The sequence below is a fragment of the Balaenoptera musculus genome, chromosome 15, assembly GCF_009873245.2.
Source record: "Balaenoptera musculus isolate JJ_BM4_2016_0621 chromosome 15, mBalMus1.pri.v3, whole genome shotgun sequence".
In the NCBI taxonomy this organism is placed as follows: domain Eukaryota; kingdom Metazoa; phylum Chordata; class Mammalia; order Artiodactyla; family Balaenopteridae; genus Balaenoptera; species Balaenoptera musculus.
In genome coordinates, this window is record NC_045799.1 from 51,880,028 (window position 1) to 51,906,682 (window position 26,655).

General features: G+C 53.0%; 10 non-coding genes across 10 annotated transcripts; 7 read left to right on the top strand and 3 right to left on the bottom strand.

The window, feature by feature from the left end:
* Positions 1 to 1,607: 1,607 nt before the first annotated feature.
* TRNAK-CUU lies at positions 1,608 to 1,680 on the bottom strand. Its single transcript has one exon. It is a non-coding gene; the product is annotated as a tRNA-Lys (tRNA).
* Positions 1,681 to 2,627: 947 nt separating this feature from the next.
* On the top strand, positions 2,628 to 2,699 carry TRNAP-UGG. The gene has a single exon. It is a non-coding gene; the product is annotated as a tRNA-Pro (tRNA).
* Positions 2,700 to 5,307: 2,608 nt separating this feature from the next.
* TRNAP-AGG lies at positions 5,308 to 5,379 on the top strand. Its single transcript has one exon. It is a non-coding gene; the product is annotated as a tRNA-Pro (tRNA).
* A 5,117-nt stretch (positions 5,380 to 10,496) lies between these two features.
* On the bottom strand, positions 10,497 to 10,568 carry TRNAP-AGG. Its single transcript has one exon. It is a non-coding gene; the product is annotated as a tRNA-Pro (tRNA).
* Positions 10,569 to 12,763: 2,195 nt separating this feature from the next.
* TRNAK-CUU lies at positions 12,764 to 12,836 on the top strand. Its single transcript has one exon. It is a non-coding gene; the product is annotated as a tRNA-Lys (tRNA).
* Positions 12,837 to 13,939: 1,103 nt separating this feature from the next.
* Positions 13,940 to 14,013, top strand: TRNAP-CGG. The gene has a single exon. It is a non-coding gene; the product is annotated as a tRNA-Pro (tRNA).
* Positions 14,014 to 17,343: 3,330 nt separating this feature from the next.
* Positions 17,344 to 17,416, bottom strand: TRNAR-CCU. The gene has a single exon. It is a non-coding gene; the product is annotated as a tRNA-Arg (tRNA).
* Positions 17,417 to 18,559: 1,143 nt separating this feature from the next.
* TRNAK-CUU lies at positions 18,560 to 18,632 on the top strand. The gene has a single exon. It is a non-coding gene; the product is annotated as a tRNA-Lys (tRNA).
* Positions 18,633 to 21,877: 3,245 nt separating this feature from the next.
* TRNAK-CUU lies at positions 21,878 to 21,950 on the top strand. Its single transcript has one exon. It is a non-coding gene; the product is annotated as a tRNA-Lys (tRNA).
* Positions 21,951 to 22,833: 883 nt separating this feature from the next.
* Positions 22,834 to 22,905, top strand: TRNAP-UGG. The gene has a single exon. It is a non-coding gene; the product is annotated as a tRNA-Pro (tRNA).
* Positions 22,906 to 26,655: the final 3,750 nt, after the last annotated feature.

Here is a 26,655-nt window from a genome sequence, read left to right on the forward strand (position 1 = left end):
TTCGAAGTAGAAGGTAAGCTTTTGTACCTTGTCTCTCCTATTATTAAAGGAAGCCCAGCACTTTTTTAAAAATTGAAGTATCCTTGATTTACAATGTTGTGTTAGTTTCTGCTGTACAGCAAAGCGATTCAGTTATACATACATATATATATACATTCTTTTAAAAATTCTTTTCCATTATGGTTTATCACAGACTATTGAATATAGTTCCCTGTGCTGTACAGTAGGACCTTGTTGTTTATCCAGTCTATATATAATAGTTTGCATTGGCTAACCTCAAACTCCCAATCGATCCCTTCCCTACCCTCCTCCCCCTTGGCAACCACAAGTCTGGAAGGAAGCCCAGCACTTTGACAGGACCCTGTGATGGGTAATTTTGTGTGTGAATTTGGCCAGGCTATGGTGCCCAGATGTTTGGTCAAACACCAGTCTAGATGTTGCTGTGAAGGTATTTTTTAGATGTGACTAACATTTAAATCAGTAGAGTTGAGTAAAGCAAATTATCTTCCCATAATGTGGGTGGGCTTCTCCCAGTCAGTTGAAGGTCTTAAGAGAGAAGACTAAGATTACCCCCAAGAGGAAAGAATTTTGCCTTGGACTGCCTTCTGACTCCAGACTGCAACATGGACTCTTGATGGAATACCCACCCCGCACATTTCACTTTGGGATCCCCACAACCGTGTGAGCCAATTTTTACAATCAATCACAATCTCTCCCTCACTTTCCCCTTCCTCTCGTTCTCTCTCTCTCTCTCTCTCTGAGTTCTCCAGAAAAACAGACTACAACAGAACTCTGATGAATATAGTCTCTCTCGCTTTACGACGAGTAGGGTGCCCCAATCCAGGCACCAAGAGGGACACAGCCTGGCAGGCACCTCCCCATTGCCAAGCCCTCTCCTGCCCCCCGCTGGCCCCCACCATGGAAACCTGGATACCCAGATGACCCGACATCATGAGAGCCTCAGGGCCGGTGTTGCTAACCCTTCTGGCTCCCGTACCCCACCCCAAGAAAGGAACTCACATTTCCCTCACTGCTGCCTCTCGAGGAGAGGGACACCCAACCTCTACTTGGAGTAGCCCACGATTTCCAACTTTCTTTCTACTTTAGAAAGGGGAGAGGGGCTGGGACAGGAATAACGTCCAGATGAGGGGCTCCCTTCCCTGCCACATCTCTGTCTCAGGAGGGAGGAAAGCTGCAGCAAATGCAGGTGGGGACACACAGGGTTGGGGGAGGCGAGGGTCCTGGGTGGGGAACACCCCCAGATACACATGGAGCATCACGTAGGTCCCTGCTTAGGGCCAGAGTTAGCTGAAAATCCATTTCCAAGTCTCCTATTGTCGCTCTCGTTCCACGTGTAGAACTGAGACTGAATGGGTTTGAGTCCTACTTTGAGCGATAATTCTTGGCCTGATAAGCGCTTGCCCCGATTGCGGGAATTTCAAGAAAGTTCTTAGAAAAAGAACCTCTCAGAGGGGCTCCTGACCCACTCTGTGTGCTGTATGTGGAACTGTGGAGTAAGTTTCAACTTTTAAATTCCAAAACGTATATAATAAAATATTAATGAGACAAAAGCAAGTTGCTCCGCCAAGCCCTGAGGGCAAAAGTTACGCCCAATGTGGGGCTCAAACCCACGACCCTGAGATTAAGAGTCTCATGCTCTACTAACTGAGCTAGCCAGGCAAGGGCAGAAAAAAGTACTCCTCACAAACTAGTTGGATTTCTTCAGAACTTTACTGTCCTAAAAATGGTGGGGACAAACCCTGGATCCTGTGCACACTACATCCCGGGCACTGGAGTGCTGAATTCTCGGGTCCTTTCAGCAGAGGACGAGAGCCCCAACAAGTTCCTGTCTGCTGTCCGGCCGTGGGTCTGTGTAGTCCCAGCAGCTCCGGGGAGCTGTAAAGTCGGGGGCAAGGGCACAAGGTTGGGTATCACTAGAGACTAGTAAGGATCGCGGTGTGATCCTCGCTTAGGGTGTGGGAGGTGTCGGGTTCCAATCAGGGACGATTTCTCATCATCAAACTCTCAGCCCTCTTTTGGACGAGTAGCCTGAAGCAAATCAGGAAGGCTCCATGGCCTCGCCTCGGGGACAAGCCAGCGCCGTTCAGGAAGAAGTGAGCACCAACCCCAGTTCTGACCCCTACATCAGGGTTCCAGAACTGTGAGGGTTTTCTGGGGCCGAGCTCAGGCCAAGAGGGACCCCGAGATGCTCGAGGCTCACCCGGGCTGGCCGGTTGGGAGGTGGCAGAGTCTCATTCTCAAGGTCCTGGATTTGTGTCCCATGTTGGGTGAAATTTCTGGCCTGGGAGACTTTCACACTCACCCGGGCCGCAGGGACTCCCTCCTCCTCCTGGTCACCTGTCCCCTCCTCTAGCTGTTGGGGACTGGGTGGCCCTTGTGGCCTGGGGGAGTCTGGCTCTGCGGCTCTGGGGCCCTAGTGTTTGGGAGGCCCCTCTCCGTGAGGTTCCGGCAGCGCTGCACCTCTTCTTCTCCTTCTGGAATCGAAACCGAAACCTCCTCCGGCGCAAGTCCCTGCGGGCTTGGCGGCCGGAACTCGGCCCAGGATCGGAGGGCGGAGCCGCGGTCTCAGGCCTCCAAAGACAGACGTCAGGAATTGTTCAGGCGCCGGCTCGTTGGTCTAGGGGTATGATTCTCGCTTTGGGTGCGAGAGGTCCCGGGTTCAAATCCCGGACGAGCCCCCCTTTTATTTTCAGACATCCCCAGTTTTCGGGCTGAAGACTCCGGAGCTCTGCGGAGTCCTGAGCGAGAGGATCTTGGTCCCCGCCTGCCGCGATCCGATCGGGCTGCGCCCAGTTCCGTGCTGCCAAGTGGCCATCGCTCCGCTTGGGGCGGGTGTTTCCAGGCCGGAGGCTTCGTCCTCGGGGCTCCGGGACTGGCCTGGAGGCCTGGCGTTGGGGGAAGGAGCCCGAAGGGAGGGGCAGACACTTCTGTCTCCGCTCGCGGGAGACCAGGTCTGTGTGCCAGACGGTCGCTGGACCTGGGGTGACGATGTAACTTGGTCTGGGCGTGTATTTTTGCTTTGGGTCATAAATTCAAATTCCGGACAAGCCCACGTTTCAACGTCTTTTTCCTACTTGAGGGGCTGCCAAAAGGGCCTTCCACGACCAAGGGAAGGAAGGAAACCGCATTGGAGACTGAGCATGGGGACCGCGAAGGACCTGGGGTCCCCACAGGTGTCCAGAGGGCGGTGCTCTAGACACGGGGTCTCTTCTCCAAGTTGGAAGAACGGCAATGTTTACATAGGTTTTATTATTATTATCTGAGGCCAACAGATCCAGCCATTGAGAAGATGGCTTGTAACTCACAGTTTCCAAGAGGAGGGGGCACGCCTCCACGTGGGGGGAGGGGGGCACAGGGGAAGCAACAGAGTCAGTCAGGAGGCGGAAGGAATGAGAAGAAAATGTGGGCAAAAGAGACTTTATTGTGGTTTCACGAAAGGTGAAACAGGTGAGGCAGGGAAAACAGGTTTAAATGGGTTAGTCTGAATAATTTCAGCGAGTTCTGGGGCATAGGTGCTGTCCCTAGTTGTCTGTTTCCCAGCCTTGAGGTGATTCTGGCAGATGGGTTGTGGCCCAGAGTGTAAGAGTCAGATAAAACAGGTGGTTGTGGACTCTGGATTGGTTGGTTTGTATCTGAAATGCCTGCTGGCAGAGGAATTGTTTACTATCTCCTAGAATTGGCCAACCTTGGGAGGGGCATTCCCTCCAGAGTCAGCAAGGCTCCAGACATCAAAGAATCAGAATACAGAAAAGAAAAGACATGTGTGACACGGGCAGGGACTGAGGCTTTGGTTGAAATTTCAGGTCCCCCAATCTGGGAAGAGCTTCCTGATCCCAGGGCCAGGGGATTATGGCACAGAGCCCCTGCCAGGCGAGCTGCCGCAGAGCCAGATCTTCCCAGAACATGCAGAGGGGGCAGGGGGCTGGTGGGCCTCTTCTCTGACCTAAACGCCTGGGTTTCTCCAGTTAAGCCCAGGGTCGTGCAAGCTGGGTGCCCCTTTCATGCCTCCTGACTCTCAAGTCCCCGAGCGAGTGGGTTTCCTGCACAGAACCCCGGGCCCCACTTGGATGTCCAGGGAGGCCTCTCCCACCCCTGAGGCCTGGTGGGGGTCAACGGGGTAACTAAGCTCTCTGGCCAGCACTTCTCCTACACCCAGAGCCTTTTAAGACTCCCCTTTCCTTGAGGGGAAAGCACTACTGCCTCCACCAGCAGGTTAGTTCCTCTGCAAAGTCCTCTTCTGTGTCAATGGTGTCCCTCCCTCAGGCCTGCCTTAACCCCCTTTGGCACCCGGCGGCGTCTGCTCCCCTCTACCCATGCCCTCAGTCTAGGGCCTGCCTCCAGCTGGGCATTTGTCCAGTGAACAGGAAGTGCGAACTGCAGAGGAAGGTCCCTGTGGAGGAATTCTTACCCTCACTTTGGCTTCAAATCCCCGAGGAGCCCAGTTTGCTTTTTCTGGTCATTTTATGGCAGAAACGGAATTCCTGGCAGAGCTGGTGTGGGGTCGGGGCCTGTGAGGATGGATCATGTGGCAGGCCCAGGGGGTGGCGGACCCAGATCCCAGTTGGACTCGAGTGGCCAGATCGGGCCTGGACACTGAAGTCTGGTGTCTGGGTGTGCTCAGCGGACAGGGAGGGGCCATGACTCAGGTCACAGCAGTGGCAACGGCAACGCGGGGCAGGGAGTGTCCCCTGAGGGCTCCCTGAGTTTCCTCAACTTCCTCCTTCATCCTTTTGCTCCCTACGTAAACCCCCTCGCCGGGGCCCCTTCCCAGCTGCTGTCTGCACTGGAACGCGAGTCTGGGGCTCCGGGAGGCGGTTCTCTGGGCTGGATGGGGTGTGAGACTCGGGACCCCGCTGCGGGTCTTTCCAGTGAGTGGCGTGGGGGTGGGGGCGGCGGTCCCGGGGGTGTCCGGGGAGCCCGCGACGCCGGGGGCGGGGGGCCAAACCCGGCTCTCAGCTTCACTCTGCTGCCCAGCCCTTAGCCCGGTGACGGAAGAGGGACCTGGGGACGCTCTCCTGAGCTGATCATCTCAGTTTTCCACGGACGGAGAGGAGAGCAGAGGAGCGGGACCCTCCAAAACCCGCATCGGGACTTGCCGACTTGGGAGTCTCAGAGTGTGGCAATGCTGAGCCTTCCCATCCCCCTCCTGTCCATGGAATCAAATTCTTCCCTGACATTCGTGGGGAAAAGGGAAACGATCCATGGATGAGAAAACTGAGACAGTCCAGACCAGCGAGGACAGAGCCACGTTGAACTTAACAGGAGGGCCAAAGACCCTCAGAAAGTGGCTCGTTGGTCTAGTGGTATGATTCTCGCTTAGGGTGCGAGAGGTCCCGGGTTCAAATCCCGGACGAACCCCTCTTTTAAAGAGTAGTTGGGATGTGTCCCGGGGAAACACCGCTGTCACATTCACTAGATATGGACATGCCCACCCTGGTTTTCACCCTCGTCCTTCCTCACAGTGGTCTGGGCTCCTCTGCCCTGTAGGGTCACTCCTGTTTGAGAGACGATTGTGACTTGGAATCCAGTACACCCCTCACTCCCAAAGGAACATCCTAGTATAAGTTGAGCATTTTACATCACGCTGTCTTGCAGATGCAGAGATAATAGTAGCAGCTCGCTCCGTCGACGAAATAGACCAAAGGAGAAACTGGTGGGTGGCTTTTCTCTGGTAGCCAGGTTCAAATCTTTGATGGACCCATTTCTAAGGTTCCTTTGGTTAAAGAAGTTGAGGAATCAAGTGGGTTCGCGGACCCACTGTAAGAAGGGGACACCAGGCCTATGAGAGCTTGGGCGGGGTGACTCATTGCGAAGTGACAGGCTGCGGATGTGGCAGCGTCTGGAGCCGGTTCGTCGGACTAGCCTTTGGTGCATTTTGTACCTAAACCGAATGCCAGGAATTGCTTAGAGGTTCTGTCAAAAAAACCGCCCAACCTGGTGTTCGAACCAAGGACCCTGAGATTAAGGGTCTCACGTTTTACCAACAGAGGTAGCCGGGCACCCATGCTTGGTAGACTGCGGCCACGTTTGGAAAGTTGACTGGCTGTGGATAACCCAAAATGACTGGGCTGGGTAGGCCCCGGGGTCAGCTGGGACGTGGAGCACCCTCGGGCGACCTGCGTGTTGAGAATGCCCGGAATTCGCCGTGTCCCCAGCCGGAGAGCAGCTGGGGCGGGGGGAGGGGTAAGGCTCCACACTGACCGACGGACGGAAGGACAGACAGCGGCTCTGCCACCCCCGGGAGCCCTGAGGCACTGATAGAACTCGGGGCGGGCCAGCCCGAGATGATCCCGCGACGCACGGACACGCGGCCCGAAATGGGACAATGTCAAGGGACCCACCACCGTATATGCGCAAACAAGCCCTTGAACCCAAAATAATTGTTAGACTTAACCGGATTCCACTTGTGCGCGTAACTCCATCCATACTTCCTTTGAATTATCTAAAAGAAATTTATTTTTATTTAAAAACTTATTTTGCCCCAACATTTCTTGGTCTGTCCTTTGGACGATCTTGAGTTGCTGGAACCAGCGACCTGGAGGTGGATTGCTGGAAGGGATTGGAGACCCCGTGGCGCCTGCTGCGACACCTACCCTGCTCACGCCCTCTGCTTTAGGATCCAATCTCCCGGGATTCAGGGTCAGAAACGAGACGTCCCTGGAGGGAGCAAGCGGATCCTTGCATACCAGGCGTGAGACCCGGGAAGGTCGGGGCTGGGGCAACCCCTGCCACAGCCCCCCTCCCGGCTTGGCTCTCCAGAGCAGAAAGGAACTTCAGATACATAACGGACTGGGAGTGGGGCCTAGGGGTTGTCTGCTCCTTCCCTACCCCAAATTCTGGAGACAGGGCGCCTCGGAGAATCTGCTGAGGACTCAGTGAGATTTCAGACTCCACCAACCTCGATGTGTGGACCTGGCCTGCATCCTGAATCTAGCCAACCAAATGCGGAGTGGAGGTTAGGAGGTAGCTGGAACCTGCATGCGCACTGAGCACGAGAGAACACTGCAGCATCACCGTTAATGTTGTTGGATGTGCACATGGCATTGCGAGTATTTTAGAACAAAGGACTTTATTTGTAGAGATATTTGGGGGGGAAAAGAAGGCAAAAAGCTTTTACGGGTGAAGCAATGCTATATGTGCTTTACAATACGTCAGAAAAAAAGGAGAGGGAGATAGATTTCAAAAATACACGGGAATGGGCCGTGTCCCGCGCGGGCCGCAGTCATGGGCGCGGGAGGCGGGAGCGCGGAGCGGCCGGCGGTCCCTGCTCCTAAAGCGCGGGGCTGCGGCCTCGGGGCCCGCCCGCCGCCTACTCCCCGACGGCGGGGACCTTGAGGCCGCGCCCCCAGGCGCCGGGAAGCGCTCAGTCAGGTTGGCCGCTGTCATCTTACGGCTGGTTCCAGGTGAGACCGCGTCCGCCGCCTTCCCGTCTGGGGGTCCCGCCCTCTGGGCCTCGTAGCCCCGCAGGCCTGTCCCCAAGTACCGTCACGGTGGGGTCAAGACCTCAACCTAGGGGTTTGGGGCGGACACCAGCGTTCGGCCCGTAACAAGATGGGAGCCGCATTTTCCAGAAATTCCTCTGGAAGTTCGAGTTTGCCGAGGAGAAATCCGGAGGCAGCCAGAAGTGTGGCCTTGAACTTCAGGGCTGCTCTCCAGGGAGCCTTCGTGAAGCACCTGCTTCTCTGCTGCAGACGAGAGACGGGCGAGGACTCTCCAGGGCTGGGGACGGCAGTGGAACCCCGCGAGCTCCAGACCGTCCACCTCGGTGCTTGGGCTGAGGTCGTGGCAACAGTTTCCCTGACTTTCCTCCCCCACCTCATTCGGTGCAAGCCCCTGATTTCCCGTGACCCCAGACACCTATGGTCGCTTTACGTTTTCCTGATGGACCGTTGCTTGATTTGGTTGTGGGTTCTGGAAGGGTGGTAGATTCTATTTTTCCCAATTATTGGCTTTCTTCCTTGATGTTGAACTTGGCCATGTGACTTCAAAGGCATCTGTAAAGTAACCAGAGCTGACTTTCAGGAAGAAACTTTAAAAGCTGTGTGCGGGTCACCTCTCCCCTTCCTGCCCACAGTGTGAGAACAGCATGTGCACAATTAGGACTGCTTTTTCACCCTGGACCCTGGAATGAACACACAGCCACAGCCAAGCTACAGCCACTGCAGCTGTTAGGTAGCACCAGCAAGAAATAAACAGTTGTGATACTGAGAAAAAAAACAACAACAACATGGGAATGGAGGAGGCTGTGGTGTTTGGGGGCAGGGGGTTATGTAATTCTGCTCGATTTTGTTGTTGTTGTTTTTAGAGAACTCTAAAACTAAGGATTATTTTGAAAACTTTATTCTTTGATCAAAGAATGGAGAGGTGCGAATACACCCTCTCCTAAAGTTTACTTTATTTTATTTTTAACATCTTTATTGGAGTATAATTGCTTTACAATGGTGTGTTAGTTTCTGATTTATAACAAAGTGAATCAGTTATACATATACATATGTTCCCATATCTCTTCCCTCTTGCGTCTCCCTCCCTCCCACCCTCCCTATCCCACCCCTCTAGGTGGTCACAAACCACCGAGCTGATCTCCCTGTGCTATGCAGCTGCTTCCCACTAGCTATCTATTTTACGTTTGGTAGTGTATATATGTCCATGCCACTTTCTTACTTTGTCACAGCTTACCCTTCCCCCTCCCCATATCTTCAAGCCCATTCTCTAGTAGGCCTGTGTCTTTATTCCCATCTTGTCCCTAGGTTCTTCATGACCTTTTTTTTTTTCTCTTAGATTCCATATATATGTGTTAGCATACGGTATTTGTTTTTCTCTTTCTGACTTACTTCACTCTGTATGACAGGCTCTAGGTCCATCCACCTCACTACAAATAACTCAATTTCGTTTCTTTTTATGGCTGAGTAATATTCCATTGTATATATGTGCCACATCTTCTTTATCCATTCATCTGTTTATGCTAAAGTTTATTTTTTAAAAAAACCCACTGGAAATTTTCAGCTACTATTTCTTCTAAAACTATTTAGCCCCATTTTTCTCCTCTCTTGGGTCTTCAATGACTCCAATATTATTTATTTTGTTAAAGCCCCACAGATCCTTGAGGCTCTGTTATTTGGTTTATTTTATTTTTTAAGTTTATTTTCTCTGTTCTTCAGATTGGGTAACTTCTATTGTTCTGTCTTCAAGTTTACTGATTCTTCTGTCTTGTTCATTCTGCTGTTGCCCATCAATTAAGCTTTTTATTTTGGTTACTGTATTTTTCAGTTCTAAGTTTTCCATTTGGCTATTCTTTATATCTTCCATTTATTTGAGACTTTCACTTTTTAAATTTGTTTCAAGTAGCTTGTAATTGCTACTTGAAGCATTTTTACCACGGCTGCTTCATCCACCTTTACCCTCCTTGGCAGATGGTTCCAACATTTGAGTCGGCGTTTCTTGATTGTCATTTCTCCTTCAAGTTGAAATTTTCCTGGTTCTTAGTTTGACCAGTGATTTTCAATTGCATCTTGGACATTTTCGGTATTATGTTATGAGACTCTAGATCTCATTTAAATCTTCTGGTTTGCAGCCTTCTCTGACTAGATGCACCTCTGGTAGGGAAAGAGGGAGCCGCCCTGTTGCTGTCTGGTGGGGGCAATTCACACAGGGTGGGACCTCCTTACTGCTGGGCTGGAGTGGGTGCTCGTGCTCTCCACTAGGCCTCAGATGATGCCCCCTGGCTGGGGGGAGGAGGGGCGCCTCTTACTGCTCCCCATGTGGACAAAGAGAAGGTTGGGGCAACATGGATGTCCATCATTAGAGGCTGGATTAATGCAGCGCGAGGGTGCTGCTACTAGGTTCTGGGCCACCGGCTGAGGTGGCTCTGAGGTTTCTGTTCAGATCCCAGGAAAGGAAAGGGGAAGTGAGAAGAAACTGCGGCCGAAGTTAAGGGGTCCCCTTCGTGAGGTGCACGCTCAGGGCAGTCCTACCCAGCCGCCCTACTCTCCCCTTTCGCCCCGTGGGAGGGGTGTCTCTGGAGGCTCCCCGATCATTAACAACAGAAGCAGCGCAGCCCGGCGGCCAGAGCCTAGCTCACCGGCAACACAGTTGGGGGCTTTCCCGGACCGGGGCCCGGGTGGAAGTTCCCCAATTCCCAGCCCAGCAGCGTCGGCTCGGCCCTCCCTCTGGCGGCCAGAGGGGAAAACCACCTGGGAGTGTTGAGCCTCAGAGGGATGGGCGGAGGGCGAGGTATCCCAAGCTGAGGCTGTGGCCTCCAGCTGTGCGTGGAGATCTCTCTCCTTACCTCCCACTCCCTAAACTAATATGGAGCCCAAATTCAGGACTCAGATTCAGGACTTCTGGCCCTTCCGATTAGTCTGGCGGGCTGTATGTGGGCGGTGGAGGTCGATGGGCCCTCAGAGCCATATTTCGTTCCCGCAGGAGTCCCTGGGCTGGGTACCCTGGGAGTTCTTGGGATAAAAACAAAGTGGAACGGGCTCGTCCGGGACTTGAACCCGGGACCTCTCGCACCCTAAGCGAGAATCATACCCCTAGACCAACGAGCCACAGCAGACCTAAGTGGCTGACTTCTTATTCCAGGTTATCTTCATACCATTTCCCTGTGCAGCCTTAAGTCTCCGTTTTCTCCATTCCGAGCGGCCCCCGCATTGAGCTCGGATAAGTTCAGCTCTCAGCCCTCGAGAAGAGGATAGCGCACTGTCGCCGCCCCTGTGAGCACCAGGTCTCGGAGGCTGACGCTCTGCGGATCCGGGACTCCCTTGTGCCTCTCCTAGTCCTAGACTCGGCTGGCGTCTCCACGCCCAGAAGACTGACGCCTCCACGGCAGGGGAACGTGAGGGTCCTTTCTTCTCTCTACAGCCCAAGGCTCGGGACAGAGCTAGAGTCACGGTGCCTGGATTCCTCCGTCCCGACGAGCCCACGCGCGACGCAGCTGTCGCTCTCCTCCATTGGAAGCAAATTGGGATTCAGAGAAATGTGCGTCTCGTGAGGCTTAGGGACCAGGAGCACCGGTCACCCCAGAGGACCAGTTAGTGTGGCCGGGGCCTTTCCCGGGGCCCTCCCGTAGGAGCCTCCGTCCCTGAGCTGGTGGCCTTGTCCACAGCCCCCACCTCTCCCAGCCCCGGAGGCTCTGTCCTCTCCAGAGCTCTGCAGAGGGTCCCCAGCCCGCTCTTCCCTGTGCATCCCAGCGCCAGCACTAAAATGTTCAGAAGAGCTCATGCCTAGATTCCGATGGGCTTTCTCACACCTGAGATACAACCCTCGCGTGTCCCTCTTGCTCCTGCGACCTCGGTGATCCTGCTCTCCACCGAGCATTCTGGCTCCATTCTGCATTCATCCCACAAACTCCCTGCGCCGGATCCTTAGCCAGGCCCCGCGCTGAGAACTCTGCAGGGACAAGACTTGTGGGGACCAGCCCCACCCGGAGAGACCGTGATCTTTGGGCACGGAGAGGCACACACCTGTAAGGGAGGGGTCACGGGCTGGGGCAGGAAGGCTGGTTCAAGTCCTGACACAGGGGCAGAGTGAGGAGGGGGAGATGGGGGAAGGGCAGAGTGGGTGGGGTTGACTGGAGTGCACGTTGGAAGAGGGGCTGCTGCAGGGTCCGAGGGTGGAAGGAGGGGAACCACACAGCCTTGCTGTGGGGGGAAGGCCCATGGCCTAAAGGGGTCTGGCAGGCCTTTTAAGCCAGGGATTGTGAGCCCCAGCTCCACCAGGAGCAGGGACTGCGTGTTGGGTCTTGGAGAAGGTTTCTGTTGCCCGGGTTTGGGGCAAATGGAGCTCCAGCTTTGGACATCGGCATAACTTAGCTCCTCCTACAGACCCCCGAGGCTGGGACGAGGGTGTTCTGGTTACTTTGCTAAGGCTGGGCTGTCATCCTTGGTTCTGTGGGGGACTGGGAGGGGGTAAGAGGGTCCTCATTCAGTCTAGCTCTTCTGACTTTTCAGTAGCGGCAGCTTTTCTAGAGTCTGGGACTTTGTGGGGAAGTAGAGGGAGGTCAGGAACAGAATCCCACCCAGGATCGGTTTTCCTAGCGGAGCAGGAATGGTAAACGATGTGCCCCTCCCCCAGGGACCTTCTGGACAGATGAACCATTGTGGGTGGGACCCAGGGCCAGGTTCGGATTTTTCCATTATATTCCCAAGACATTGGTGGTCTTGGGCAGGCTGTGGCTCCGTGGAGTCACAGAGGCGAGGACTCTACCATGGGACAAACAGAACTGGCCAATGAGCCCTCCCCTCTGGGACTTCGTGGGCCTCTCTGTGGCCCTGCACATAGATCCGCAGAGGAGTGGGAGGGGGCTGATTCTTTGGGTCATTTTAAAAGAATTGGAGCCATAAATAGGCAGGGGCTCGGTACTGAGTTAGGGTTTGGGTTTATGCAAGCAGAGGGAGTGTCAACCCAGGCTCCCCTGATCCTCGAGAGAGGCTGTTCCTTGCCCCCATCCTCAACCCCCAAGGACCACCCTGAATGACGCCGACCCAGGGCTGTGGCTAATGGCCCCACGCCAAAAATTCCACTTTAACACCAGGTGAAAGATTCCCTGTCCGCTGACAGCTGGCTGAGAATGGCGGGCAGGGTGGGGGCGTGGTGCCGGGTTTGGATGTCCAGAATTCCAGGCAAGGACTGTGTCCAGCCGCCAGAAGGCCGACTCCGGGGGCAGCTGCACCTTTGCCGTTTTTTTGCAGGACCTGCCTTTGGGACTCTGAGGAGGAGGGCATCAAAGATTGCTCTTGTCTTTGCCCGGCTAGCTCAGTCGGTAGAGCATGAGATTCTTAATCTTAGGGTCGTGGGTTCGAGCCCCACGCTGGGCGCAGCTTTTGCCAAGCTGGGTTGAGGGAGTTCAGATTCGCCAGACCAATCACAAGACCCTTGGACAAATTCCAGGACCTCGACCCACCATTGCCTGAGCTAGGGTTACAGACCAACGTGGAGCTCCGGAGAAGGCATGGGACCTTTGCTTGGTAAAGGAAGGAGAGACAGGGTGAAGTGGGTGAAGGCACCTGTATGGTCTTTTTTTTTTTTTTATGATTGTTTGACCTCTTGGAGGGGCCTGTTGGCTAGGAAGAGACTGCCAACCCCAGGGTCAGCTAATTCTAGAGGAAGTAAACAGTTTGCAAACCAACCAATTTCCAGTCCACACCCTGACCCCACTCCTTATCTAACTTTCACACACCAGGCCAATATTTCCCCTGCCCCAAATCACCCAGGGCCAGATATTAGACCCGTAGGGACAGCCCCTACACCCTAAAACCCACTGAATTATTCAAACGAGCCAGCCACTGTTTACCACACTCTGCCTTACTTTTCCCGCGGAAAGGATTTGCCCGAACCGCAGGAGGCTCCCAAGGGGGTCGTCGCCCACCCTGCGGCGCTTTGGGGATCAACAGGGAGAGCCAGAATCCTCTATCGGAGCTCTCTTCTCCCCGCCGCAGGCTGGCAGCCTTGGAGCCCGGCGCAAAAAGCGGAACCTTCCCCTCCTTCCCCCCTGTTCCTCCTCTCCTAGAGATTCTAGGGCAGGGGCCCCACCGTAGACGACCAGGGGCTACTTGATGCCAGTCCCCTGCTTCCTGCCTGCTCCCCAGCCACAATCCACAGCCCCACGGCTGTCAGCCTGAGGCTCGGGTTCCCCTGGAGAGTAAGGTGCTCTCCGGGTCACCCAAGCCTCTCGTCCCCGCCCCCACATTTCTGCTCTTCTCTCTCCTGGGGCAAGAATCAATCCCCTGTGGTCCAGGAATCAATCCCCCCCGTCCTGTCCGGGCTTAGCGGACCCCTCTTTCTGCCCCTGCCGGCCTGGGTTTCCTGGGTCTCCCCGCCGTGACTCCAGTGCTCCTCTCAATCCACTTCGGAATAAACCCTAGTCGCGGGGCGATGGGAATAGTTGTGTAGGAAGCACTGGGACGTGGCTCACTAGGGAGGCTCGTTGGTCTAGGGGTATGATTCTCGCTTCGGGTGCGAGAGGTCCCGGGTTCAAATCCCGGACGAGCTCCAGTTGTCTGTCCCGGTTTTTCGCTGTTTTAAAGCTCGAGGATGAGAGACCGAGCCTAGAGACTCATCCGGCCATGCGTGTTGCGCTCCGCTCCAGGCCCACCCCTGCTGACCCGGGCCCCCGTGCCTCCGCGTCCCTCCCCTCCAACCCCAGCCCGGGGAACCTAACCGCAGAGGTCCAGGCAGCCCTTGAACGCCCCAGTCCCCAAAAGCAGCTACGTTGAGTTCTTCGATCAGGGCAGCTATTCTCCGGCTGGACACTGGTTTCCTCCGGCTGGTCCGACTGAGATTGCTGCTTTAAGTGTAAAAATACGCATTGGCTTTTGAAGCCTTTGTCCAAAAAAAGTAAGAAGTCTGATTACGTGCTGAAATGATACTTTGGATATATTGGGTTAACTAAAATACATTACACTTAATTTTACCTTTTTACTTGTATTTTTTAAATTTGTGGGAATTCCCTGGCGATCCAGTGGTTAGGACTCCGCGCTCTCAATGCTGGAGTCCCGGGTTCGATCCCTGATCCGAGAACTAAGATCCTGCAAACTCCGCGGCGAGGCCAAAAAAATTAAATTTAATTAAATTTAAAGACTTAAAAAAAGATCTGCTGCTAGATGAGTTTAAATGACAAATGTGGCTCGTTTTTGTGACCTTCAACAATGGACTGCGCTTGGCTAGAGACATGACTTTTGTTGTTGGGGACAGAGGTCCCAGGTCCAAATGCTGACCGAACCCGTAGTTGTAAAAACATTCCCTTCCATTTTAGGGCTTGCAGCGGGGGGAGGGGGGGTCGCATTCCTCCCATCCCAGGCTCTGGACTCAAGACGTTTAGCCCTGTAGGCCTTAATTTCACCATCTGTTAAAGGGGGACAGTTTTGGTTCAGAACAATTTATTTAAAAGACCCTCCTTTCCCCCACTGCTTTGTAGTGCAAACTTTCACAAATCAAGAATCTGAGTACCTGTGATTCTAATATTGCGCTGCTTTGTTCCATGGTCTGTTTACCTTTGTGACCAAAATAATTTCTGTTCATAATAAATCTTGGTATTCAGGAGTGTAAATCTCCCAAATTTGTTTTTCAAATTTGTTTTTGTTATTGTTGGTCATTTGCACTTTCATATAAGTGTTAGAATCAGCTTGTCAATTTATACAAAAACAGCGATTGGGATTTTGATTGGTCTAATATTGATTCTGTAGGTCAGTTGGGGGTGATTTGATATCATTACGATAATGTCTTTCAACTCATGAACATGATGTGTCCCCTCATTTAACAAGGTCTTCTTTAATTTATCGTAATAGTGTTTTATATTTTTCTGAGATAGGTTTGGCACATCTTTCATTAGAATTTTTGCTAGGTATTTGATTTTGTGGATGCTATTGTAAATTATATCACTTCGAATATAATTTTCTATGTTTTGCAGTTACATAAAAATACATTTTTGTATATTAATCTTAGATTCAGTTACATTATGAAACTCATTATTTTTTATTATTTTTAATCTGTAGGATTTTCTACCTATTTAGGCATCTCCTTTGTGAATCATGGCAGTATTGTTTAATTATTTCCAATCATTATTTATACCTTTTAACTACTTTTCTTGCCTGATTGCACTAAGACCTCTAATAAGATGTTAAATTGAAATGTGATAGGAGGCATTCTTGTTTTGTTCCAGAATTCATGGAGAGAAACTTTCAAAATTCTTCCATTAAATATGTTTGCCATCTTTTAGTTTAATAGTTATTATTTGTCAGTTATTATTGTTATGTAACACTCTCAAATGTAGTGGCATAAAGCAATATTTTATTATGCTCATTGATTCTGTGGGTCAGGAATTCAACAGGGAAGAGCAGGTATAACTTATGTCTGTTAAATTTGGGGCCTGGCTGCAAAGACTTGAAGTCTAGAAACATCTGGAGGCCCCTTTTACAACATATCTGTCATATGAACTGAGATGAATCAAAGACTGAGCTCAGCTGGTGCTGTGGAATGGAGCATCTGCACATGACCTCTCCATGTGGCTTGGGCCTCCTCACAGCATGGAAGATTCAGGCTAATTGAATTTCTTACTTGGCAACTTGGAACCCCACGTATGTGTTCTACTGAACAAGATGGAAGTTGCATCCCCCTTCATGATTCAACCTTGGAGGTTCTACAGTGTCACTTCTGCCATACATTATTGTATGAAGAAGTCACAGCCCACTGAGGCTCAGGGAGAAGAGACACAGATGCCACTTCTCAGTGGAAAGAGTGTCAAATAATTCTGTGGTCATTAAAAAAAGTTTTATTCAGACTCACAGATATAGAGAACAAACTAGTGGTTACCAGTGGGGAGAGGGCAGGGGGGAAGGGTATCACAAGTGCAAGGAGTTAGTAGGTAGAAACTATTATGTACAAAATAAGCTACAAGGATACATTGTACATCACAGGGAATATAGCCAATTTTTATAGTAACTATGAATGGAGTATAACCTTTAAAAATTTTTTTAAATTTACTTTTGGGTCTTTGTTGCTGCACGTGGGCTTTCTCTAGTTGCAGCTAGTGGGGGGCTACTCTTTGTTGCGGTGCGTGGGCTTCTCATTACGGTGGCTTCTCTTGTTGCAGAGCATGGGCTCTAGGCGCGCTGGCTCAGTAGTTGCAGCTCACGGGCTCTAGAGCGCAGGCTCAGTAGTTGTGGCACACGGGCTTAGTTGCTCTGCAGCATTAAAATTGTGAATCACTATATTGTACACCTGTAATTTATATAATATTGTACATCAATTATACTTCAACTTTTTAAAGTTTTGATATATAATAAATTGTATACATTTAAAGTGCACAATTTAATATCTTTTGACATTTGTGTACACCCAAACCATCACCACAGTCAAGATAATGAACATATTCATCATCCTCAAAAGTTTTCTCATAGCTCCTTGCTCTCTCTCCTACCCCTCAACACCAGTTTGCTGAGAGTTTTTTTAAAAATCAGGAATGGAGGTTGGAGTTATCAAATGCCTTTACTGCGTGTATTGACGTGATCATATGGTCGTTTTTCAGTCTATAAGATGTACATTGATTTTTAAATGTAAACATTCTAGATAGATAGTTTAAAAATACATATCAGAACTTTAAAGATATTGCACCTCTGTGAGATGCTCCTCACCCCCCAGCTAGCCTCAGTGGGTTCAGCCACATGTGACCCCAGCTCCCTTCTTTCCTCACCTTCAAGGGTGTAAAGAAACACCCGTCCCCTAACCTCGGGGGTCCTAGAAGGTGCAGCTCTCAGAGACGTGGCTGACAACAGATTTTGCCGACAGAAGCCACCCCAGCATAGTGATGCCAAAATTGTGAGTTATTACCCCGGGTGGGACTCGAACCCACAATTCCTGGCTTAGGAGGCCAGTGCCTTCTCCATTAGGCCACCGGGGCGCACTACCTGGTAGCTGGCTTCCCGTGCAGGACCCGCCCCCTTCCACGCTCCCGGCGCCCGATGTCTGTTCCAGTCTGTACCATTTTGCTGTGCTGGTTGCTTTGTTTAGGGCCCATCTCGGACACCCCCGTGCCCGGTCCCGCTGGGTCCTGGGGCGTCCCCAGCTCATCGGCCGCCCAAGTCCCCGCCGCGCCTGGTGGGGATGGAAGAGGGAGTCGGGCCGTTGGTGGAAGCCGCCCTGCGTGTGCATCTCCGGGACTGGACCCCGGACCCCAGAACACCGAGCCTAACTTCACCCTCCCCTTGGGGGTATCGGGACCGAAACTTCCCCCAGGTTCGCTCCTCCGGAGCGGAGAATCCCGCCTCTTCCCCAGATGTGGGAGTCTGGGTGACCGAGTACCGGGAGCCCTCATCTTCGTTCTGGCTTTTTGGTTCAAGGGTATGGTGCTAGCCTTGGGGGCGATGGAGTCTTGGGCATCCCGGAGTTTTCAGACCCTGTCTGTTTCAGGTGGGGCAAGCCGGGAAGGCTCCGAAGCCCCCTCCAGGAGGAGGAGTTCCACCAGGTCTCCCCTTTTTAGTGCCCAGCACAGGGGAGGGGGTCGCTTCGGATTTTTCCAACTGGAGTAAGTGTCCCTCACCCTCCGCTCGTCTCGCCTGGAGGCGCGGGGGGACAGCGGGACCCTGTTGGGAAGGACACCGGGACCTGTGGACAAGGACCGAGGTGGGGGTGCGGGGAGAACCTCTGCACTCGTCCTCGGACCGGCGCGGCACCTTGTCCCACGACGACGCCCTTGAGGCTCGGACCCAGGACCTGGCCCCGGGATCATGCTGAGGAAGAGAGAGGAGGTCGCAGCTCCTCGGATTCCGGACTCCAGACTGCGGCCTCAGCGACCCCAGACCTCAAACAGCCCCACCGGAGCACGCGGCAAAGGGGACCCGGTTTGTCTGCGGCGGAGGCTCCGGTGAGTGGGCCACTGTCCAGGGATCGGGGCCCCGACATTCCTCTGCTGCGCTGGAACTTGGGCCACGAGTGGGAGACTGAGCTCCAGGATTCGGCCCCTGTGCCCACCTGCGGGACTTAGAGGATGGGAAGAAAAGGGTGAGGAGTAGCCAGTCACCTGGGCCCTAGCTGTGCTTGCGCCGCCCGGCTAGCTCAGTCGGTAGAGCATGAGACTCTTAATCTCAGGGTCGTGGGTTCGAGCCCCACGTCGGGCGAGTCTTCTATTTTAGGGATCCCTGTCTCCTGCCCAGGCTTTCAACATCTCCGAGTGCTGTTTGGAGATATCTTCCCGAGAAAAGAAACACAAAATCCCAGTCTCCTCATTCTATGAGGAGGAAGAAGGAATCCCGTTTTGGGGTGTGATATTCCCTCAGAGGAGACATTTGGAGTGGGGGAGGGGAAAGGGTGTGGCTTAAACATGGAAAGGCAGAGCCAGGCCTGGAGGGGTCCCCACCCTATGGGTGTGGTCTAGGATCTGCTCCCCTGCTGATTGGGGTCTCCCTGCCTCACTCATACCCTTGAGTTGGCTTTGTGTGGGTCGATAGGGCCCCCTACATCCTCACACTAAAGGAGACTCACATTCTACCCCTCTCTATGGGTGGGTGGTAGGGTCGTCTTACCTCAGGGAATGCTCCAAGTGAGGGTGCTGGAGGGGAAAGCATCCAAACCTGGGGATCAGGAGGAAAAGAGGCCAGGTAGGATGGGGACACCCACCCAGGAGGCAGGGTCCTAACATCCCATTGCCCTTTGACTGAGGATCTGTGGTCACACTCCTGCTCCTAGCAGAGGAACAGGCTTGGATTTCAAACCACCCTCAGCCTCCTCCACTGCTGCCTCTGTCTCTGCAAGCAAAGGGCCTCAGAGCAGCCCTGACCCCAGAGCCCAAGGAACTCAACCAGTCTGCTCCTCCCGACCGCCCTGGGCCAGAGCCTGAAGCCTGGTAGGGACCCACACCTGGATCCTGGTCTCTGGAGGCCCCCAAGGCATGGGAATGAGGTGGAAGGAGCTGAGGACCCTCCCTGGTCTACCTGCCTCCAGGGCACCAGGCTCTGCCTTCCTCTTAAAACACCCCCTTACCCCCCTAAGGCTGCTGCCACTGTGGATGCAGGGGGTGTTGCTGAACTGAGGCTCTTATCTCAGGGACGTGGCCTGTACCGCACCTTGGACCTGCCTTTTACGGCTCTGGACCTTTGGGTTTAACTGAGGCCTCCACCCAGATACTCTTGTGCTCCCAGCATGAGTAAATATTACTATCTCATTGTGGAGCCCAGAACAACCTGGAATCCACAAAATAAAATAACCCATAGGACACCTCAAGATGTAGCCTCCTGACCTTTTCCAGACATGTTCTGTTCAGACCCACAAGAGAGAGCTGGGCCCCCCTGGGGAGCCCTTTGCAACACCCTGGCCCCTGCACGGGTGGACAGAGGAGGCTGGGAGCCCAGATGACAGAGAGGATAGTATAGGAATAAGGAATAGACATGTTTAAAATTAAACCTGACCCCAGCATCAGGGGCCAGATTCTCTCTTATTTTAGGGGCCAATTTCTACCTTCCCCTCTCAAATGCAGGCAGCCCCACACCCGCTGCACCCACCTTCCCTGCCCCAGCCCTGAGATGCTTCTCTCCAGGGACTCCTCCCAGCATCCAGGAGACCCTGTTGCCATTCACAGTCCTACTGTCACTGTGGTTCTGTGGGCAAGTTGGTACTCAGTGTATCCCCAGCCTCAGCTCAAGGCCTGGCTCAGCCAATGGTTGTCAGAAGAATGGACAATACAGTCCCCACCTAACAGGGAGCAACACCACTTCCGAGGAAGGAAGAGAGGCAGGGGAAGTAACTGACCTTGATGGATTTCTAGGGGTATATGTCTAGCTTTAGGAGTGAAAAGCCCTGGATTCAAGTCCTGGACAAGCCCTTCCCTTGCACTCAGGACACTTTTGTGGTGTGGATGGAATGGTGGGCCCTGATTCTAGGTGCCTTAAGTTATGATGGAGAGAAAAGAGGTTGAGACAGGAGAGAGTGAAGAGAGGGGGTCCTGGAGCCGGAGCCCTCCCCTCCCTCGTCGTTGTCCAGGTCTCACTTTGGGACACTGTGGGCTGACCCATGTCCCTGACCCATGCATCCATACTTCCGTGCACAGACTCCATCCCTGAACCTCAGTTTCAGGAGAATTCTGTGCTTCCTGGAGAGATCCTGAACTGGGAAATCTCCAAGGCCAAATGGCTTGTGGTCTGGGGTCTTGAGCCTCCCCATAGTGTGGAAAGTCAAGGACACAAATCCTGGGCAGTTCTTTTAGGGTTGAGGGAGGGTTGCAGGACCAGGCTCCTCTATTCCTCATCTGGACTTCACAGATCTGGACCCACCAAGCCTGGGCTCTCAAGAGCCTCAGTTTACCCATCTGTAAAGTGGGGATAGTAGCAGTTCATGTCTCAAAGATTTGGTTGGGATCTTAAGTTACTTAATTTTTTGGTAAAGCATTTAGAACAGTGCCTCAAGACTCCTGCCTGAGCTTCCAGTCTGTCTGCCCACCCCAGGCCACCCCAGCCACCTCCCTGAGCAGGGCATCTCTGGGCTGGTGGAAGCCCAGGTTTTCTCCCTGAGGCCCCTCTCAGTTCCCGGGGCCCCTCTTGCCTCCCCACCTCACACTCCTCCCCACCCCTTTGGGCAGGAACCTGAACAGTCTTGTCCTAGATTGGCAGCCCCTACCTCTGGATCCTAAGGGCTTGCTCCCACCAGGTGATCCGGCTGGACTCAGAGTCAGGGTTCAGCAAAATATTTCAAGGACAGGAGGAATCCACGGGTCAGGCCTGCTTTCCATCGCTCTGAGGAAGAGGCTGGGTTCCCGCATCCCTGGCGCCACCTCAAGATGGCGCACCCACCTCCCCTGGCCTCAGGGTGGTGCGGGGACCCTGGCGTCAACAGGTGGGCCTCAGGCGGTGTCAAGGCCCAGAGAAAGACCGGATTCAACTCGGCGACCGGCACCATCCAGGATCTCAGACTGACTTTTGGGGTTGGGGTTGAGGACAATGCGTGCAGCTGAAAACGTCCATGATCTGGAACAGACCCTAGCATCGTCCTGAGCCGAGACGCGACTTTAACCTAGATATTCAGCAACAGCATCTATGTGGGCCCCTTGTCATTTTCGGGCCGCGGGGCCGCGAGTCCCGGGATCAGCTCGGGCGCGTCAGCCCTGAGTTCTGTCCACGCCGCAGGGCTTCCGGCGGCTGCTGAGCCGCCGGCCGCTCGTCCGTCCGTTGGTCAGTGAGGCGCCTCACCCACAACCCGGCACAGCTGCTCCCTGGCCTGGGGACGCCGAGAATTCCAGGCAGTCTAGACCCACAGAATGCCCTGAGGGGACTCCATGTCCCCGCTGACCCCGGGATCTGCCCATCCAGTCATTTGGGAATGGTCCACAGCCAGTCAAGTTTGAAAACTTGGCCGCAGGCAGCTACTAGTAATTGCCCGGCTAGCTCAGTCGGTAGAGCATGAGACTCTTAATCTCAGGGTCGTGGGTTCGAGCCCCACGTTGGGCGAGCTTTTTGGTGCCTATTGTGGATTCCGGTCCCACGTGGGTTGGTTTTCTGCTCCCAGCTGTCCACTCCCGACTAAAATGTGCCCTGTTGGAGGCACAGTGAGCTGAAACACACAAATTCCTGCTCACTGGAGGAATCCGGGCTGGGTCCTGCACTCGGAGTTGTCTGCTCCTTGTAGCGGGTGGGGCTTCTCATGGCAGCTTCTAGACTCCCAGGACAAGGCAAGAACCAATGCCCTTTAAGGCCGACAAGGGTTTTCCTCCTCGGGGAAAACTGTCCCCAATTAAAATACAAGAAAGTGTGAAAACCTGGGCTCCTCCAGGAATTTGACTCTCTTGCACCTAATCGAGAATCATACCCCTGGACCAATGAGCCATTCCACCAAACCTCCTCCTCCTCTCGCTCAGAGACACTGCTCCGTTGAGGGAGAACTTGATCTAGGTGTCGATTAGGTAGGTGTCGATCAAGAAGGGGAATACAGGGCTGTTCAGTAGTTCCAGTGTCTGTTTTGCCTCCCTCCCTCACGAGGCCCAGGAGTAGATACCCCCGATTGGTCCCCGTGTGGGGCCGCTTGCGGGCGTAGCTGTTCACCCTGGAACAGGGCTGCGAGTCTCCTCCCTGCATGTGTAATAGGAAAGCCGTGGTTTCAGGGGTCTCACGAGAACGGAGAGCCGCAGCTGTGCGGTCTTCCTCTGGCTCCCGCCGTACATGGAGCAGATAATCTAACCCTCGATTCGAAATCTGACAGCGGCTGCGAACCCGCGAACCCACAGAGTCAGATTCACAGGTGCGCACGCTAACAACTGAGCTATCGGGGCGAGAGTCGCATAAGTCACCTGTAGAAGGGCTGAGAGAGTAAAAGAAAAAAAAAGGATGATGTGGTGGCTCGTTGGTCTAGGGGTATGATTCTCGCTTTGGGTGCGAGAGGTCCCGGGTTCAAATCCCGGACGAGCCCTCTTTTTCTTTCAGCGTTTTCAGCGGAGGACGGAAGATCGACCAGTGGAGGCTTCGGCGAGATGCAGACGGCTTCCTCTGAGAGTGGGATCAGCGCGCAGTCAAAGGAGATGACTCCGGCAAACAGCGAAGGAAAGTGCATTATTGGCTGCTCTAGGGGTACAGGTCTTATGGCTCGGGATGGTCACTGCTCAAGTCGCAGGTGAGCCCTACTCTTACTTAAGGTTGCGTTTTAGTGGTGGGGAGAAGGAGGGAGAGAGAGAGAGACAGACTCCCGGGCTTCCCTGGGCAGAACTTCAATGTTGGGTCCTGCGCTCGGCCCCGGGGCTTCCCAGATGAGAGAAAGAAGAAATGGCGCCATGGATCCAGAGGGGTGGGGGAATGGTTGAACATCTGGGAAGGACATACCGACTGCAGAGTGTGCCCCAGAACCCGACCCCCGACTCCTGGACACGGCTCTCGCTGTTCTGAGGGCAGCGTCCTCTTACTGCCCAACAGGACCGGAGGAACCTCTTCCTCCTCCCCCTGGTGAGCTGGGAGGGGCATCGTGACCCGCCCAGGTATGGGGTCTGGTTGGTGGGCTAACCCGCCTCACTCTAGGGGCCGCGCCCCGCGCCCCCGCCAGGCCATCCTAGGACATTCGAGGCCAGGACCGTAGCTGGCCGGCTGATTCAGTCGGTAGAACAAAGCGACTCTCAAAGTCAGCCTCGCAGGTTGGAGGCCCCACGTGCTCGCTTTCTTGGTTTTGATCTCACCGTGGCGGGAGCTGGGAGCGGAGCCGGGAGAAGCGGGAGCAGCGCGGGGAGGCAGAGGCGGTGGTGGCCGTTTCCTCCCTGCACTCCGCAGGGGTTTGGTGAGCAATTACTGGGTGCCAGTACTTGGGGGTTCGACTTCTTCCAAAGCGAGCGTCCCGGCTATCGAGGCCCAAGGACCCTTCGCGCGCCCCCGCCGGCTCTTGAGCAGTCCGCCTGCCCCGCGCGGCCAGGAGCTCCTCGCCGGCTTTGGCCTCGCGGGTCCCCAGCGCGCTCGCTGCTGCGAGGAGGCCTGCAAAGTGACCGAAGAGCGGCGCGGGGACTTAAGGCCGGCCGCCCTTCCTGGTCGGGGGCTCTTTGTCGTTCGAGCGCGGAGGAGAGGCGGCGGGGACCACCGCACTGGGGGGAGAGCAAGGGCTGCTGCCTACTTTGTCGGCACAGGGAGCGCTGGGTTTTCTCCCTGCCCATGGGTCCTGGGAACTCTACATTTCCCGGTGGGTCTGAAATTGGAGTCTCTTCTTCGAGCCACTTCATTGGCCTTGTTGGTCCCACCCCCGGGGTGTCACAGCATCATAGGGGAGAGCCAAAGGATGGAGGTCAGGTGGCTTGTTGGTCTAGGGGTATGATTCTTGCTTAGGGTGCGACAGGCCCCGGCTTCAAATCTACTTTTTCCCCAGTTTTGTGTCTCAGCCCCACTCAATGCCACCCACTGTGGTTTAAAAAATGTCACTGAGGACCAGTAACCAAAGCATCTCCACGAGTCTCCCAACAAGCTACTTTTGTCAGTCCAGGTTAGAGGCACCGAAGACGGGAGAGGTCCTTCCTTCCTCTGTGCATCAGGAGCCCCGTCTTCACCAGCTGGAGGCCTCTGACACGTCAACCCTGGGCCCACACTGCCGCGTCAGGAGGCCAAGGCATTAGCCTGGGGAGAAGCGATGGGTTGCTGGCATTTGCAGCCGGCGTCCCGAGCCCGCCCCCACCCCAAATCCAGTCGCTCTACCTGAAGTGGCCTGCTGTGTCTCTCCTCCTTCCCTGCCCGAGGTCGGTAGGAGTACCGTGGCCCTGGATCCCAGCACCCGCCAGGAACCGTGTCCCCTCCGCCCTGTTCTGCAGCTCAGGGGACCGCCTTTGCGAGGCGCAAGAGGTGGACAGCAGGAGCCCAGACACCAAGCACCGGGACCTGCTATCATGGGAAAGTTCAAAATTCAAGCATCTGAAGAACAATAGTGGGTGTGTTGTTGGTCTGAGGCTACTATCCCACGTGGTTACACCCCCACCCCATGTCCTGCCAGCTCAATAACCTCAAGCAACGGATTCAGGACAACACACACCTTACCACGATCAGAGAATATCTCGGACCTGTGAGTAAGCCTAACAAAACATGTTCAAGAACTCTACAGGGGTGGACATCTGTTGTGCAGAACCCTGAGGTGGGGATGGTTCCAGGCTCCAAATTCCTACAAAACAGTTGCTCAGTGGAAAGGCACCTTTCCTCAAAGTACCCTGGAGTGAGAGGAAATCGGGAGGGAGGTTAACTCCTCCAGCCTTTCCCACTTCCCCGGGCACACTGGCCCAGGAAAAGTCCCCCCCCCCACCACCGTGGGGTCTCAAGTGCTTGCTGGCCGACGCCTTCAGCTTGTGCTGGAAAGAAGAGTGCCATGGGGTGCCAAGAGCATTTGCCTCCCATAGGATCTTAAGGATGGTTACGCTGGAGAGGAGGAAGCAGAGAAATGGGTGGCAGAGGGTCTTTCTTTTTGTTTGGGATGGAGAGTTTGTGTGCCATGAACCAAGGATCATGAATAATCCAATGCTGGGAACTTGAGGACCAACTGGGGTGGGGGGAAATCAAGTAGAAAATTTGGTTTAAAGTGACCCATGACTGGTAAGTCCTTGAGCCCCTAGCAGAAGTAAACAATTTTCTGTAGAGAAATACACTTTTATTCTAGATCTCACAGGATTCCCCACACAAGGAAAATGGGCTACTCACAATGAAAAATAACAAGGAAATGAGGCACCATGAGCAACAACCAATGAACAATAGACAATGGAAATAAAACTGGAAAGATTTCAGATGCTAAGATTATCAGACACAGACTATAACACAACTATCTCTACCATGTATAAAGACATGAAAGACAATAATGAAAATATATTTGAGAACAGGAGCTCTGTAAAATGCTTTAGAAGAATGAAACAGGACTAAATTTTTCTAAAAATAAAAATATGCAAAAATTGAAACAAAACTCAATAGATATATTAACAGTTGGCTTAAAAAGATGAGAGAAATGGTAAACTAAAAATAGGTCAAAATAAATAATAAAAAACCAAAAAAACCCTTAAAATATCCCAATATGATTACAAATTAAGCAATACACTTCTAAAAATTCCATGGGTTAAGGAAGAAATTACAATGGGATTTAGAAAATACTTAGAAATAAATGATGATGAAAATACTACATACCAAAACCTTTAAGACATAGCTAAAGCAGTAGTTAGAGGGAAATTGATAACCTTAGATGTGTATAATAGAGAAGACAGGTTGAAAGCTAATGACAAGAAGTTAGAAAAAGTACAGCAAAAATAAACCCAGATAAATTAGAACAAGGGAAGAAATGATGAAGAGATGAGCGTAATGAAGTTGAAAACAGGCATACAATAGAGATTAATGACAAATCTTGGAAGGCAGGTCTTGAAAAAAGCTAATGTTATTGATAAAGCTCTGCAAAAACTGGTTAAGAAATAATGACAGAAGACACACATAACCTGTATCAAGGAATGACTTTACACTTATTGCATAATTTAAGAAGATAATAAAAGCATATTCTAAACAACTTTGTAAAATTTAGAAAAAATATATAATTTTTTGAAATATAAAACATGCCTTAATGGAATCAAACTGGAATAAAAATGTAAATGATCTTAAAACTAATAAAGTGAATCAATAGTCAAATATTACCCTCCAACGAAAATTCTTGACCCAGATGGCATCAGTGGAGCAC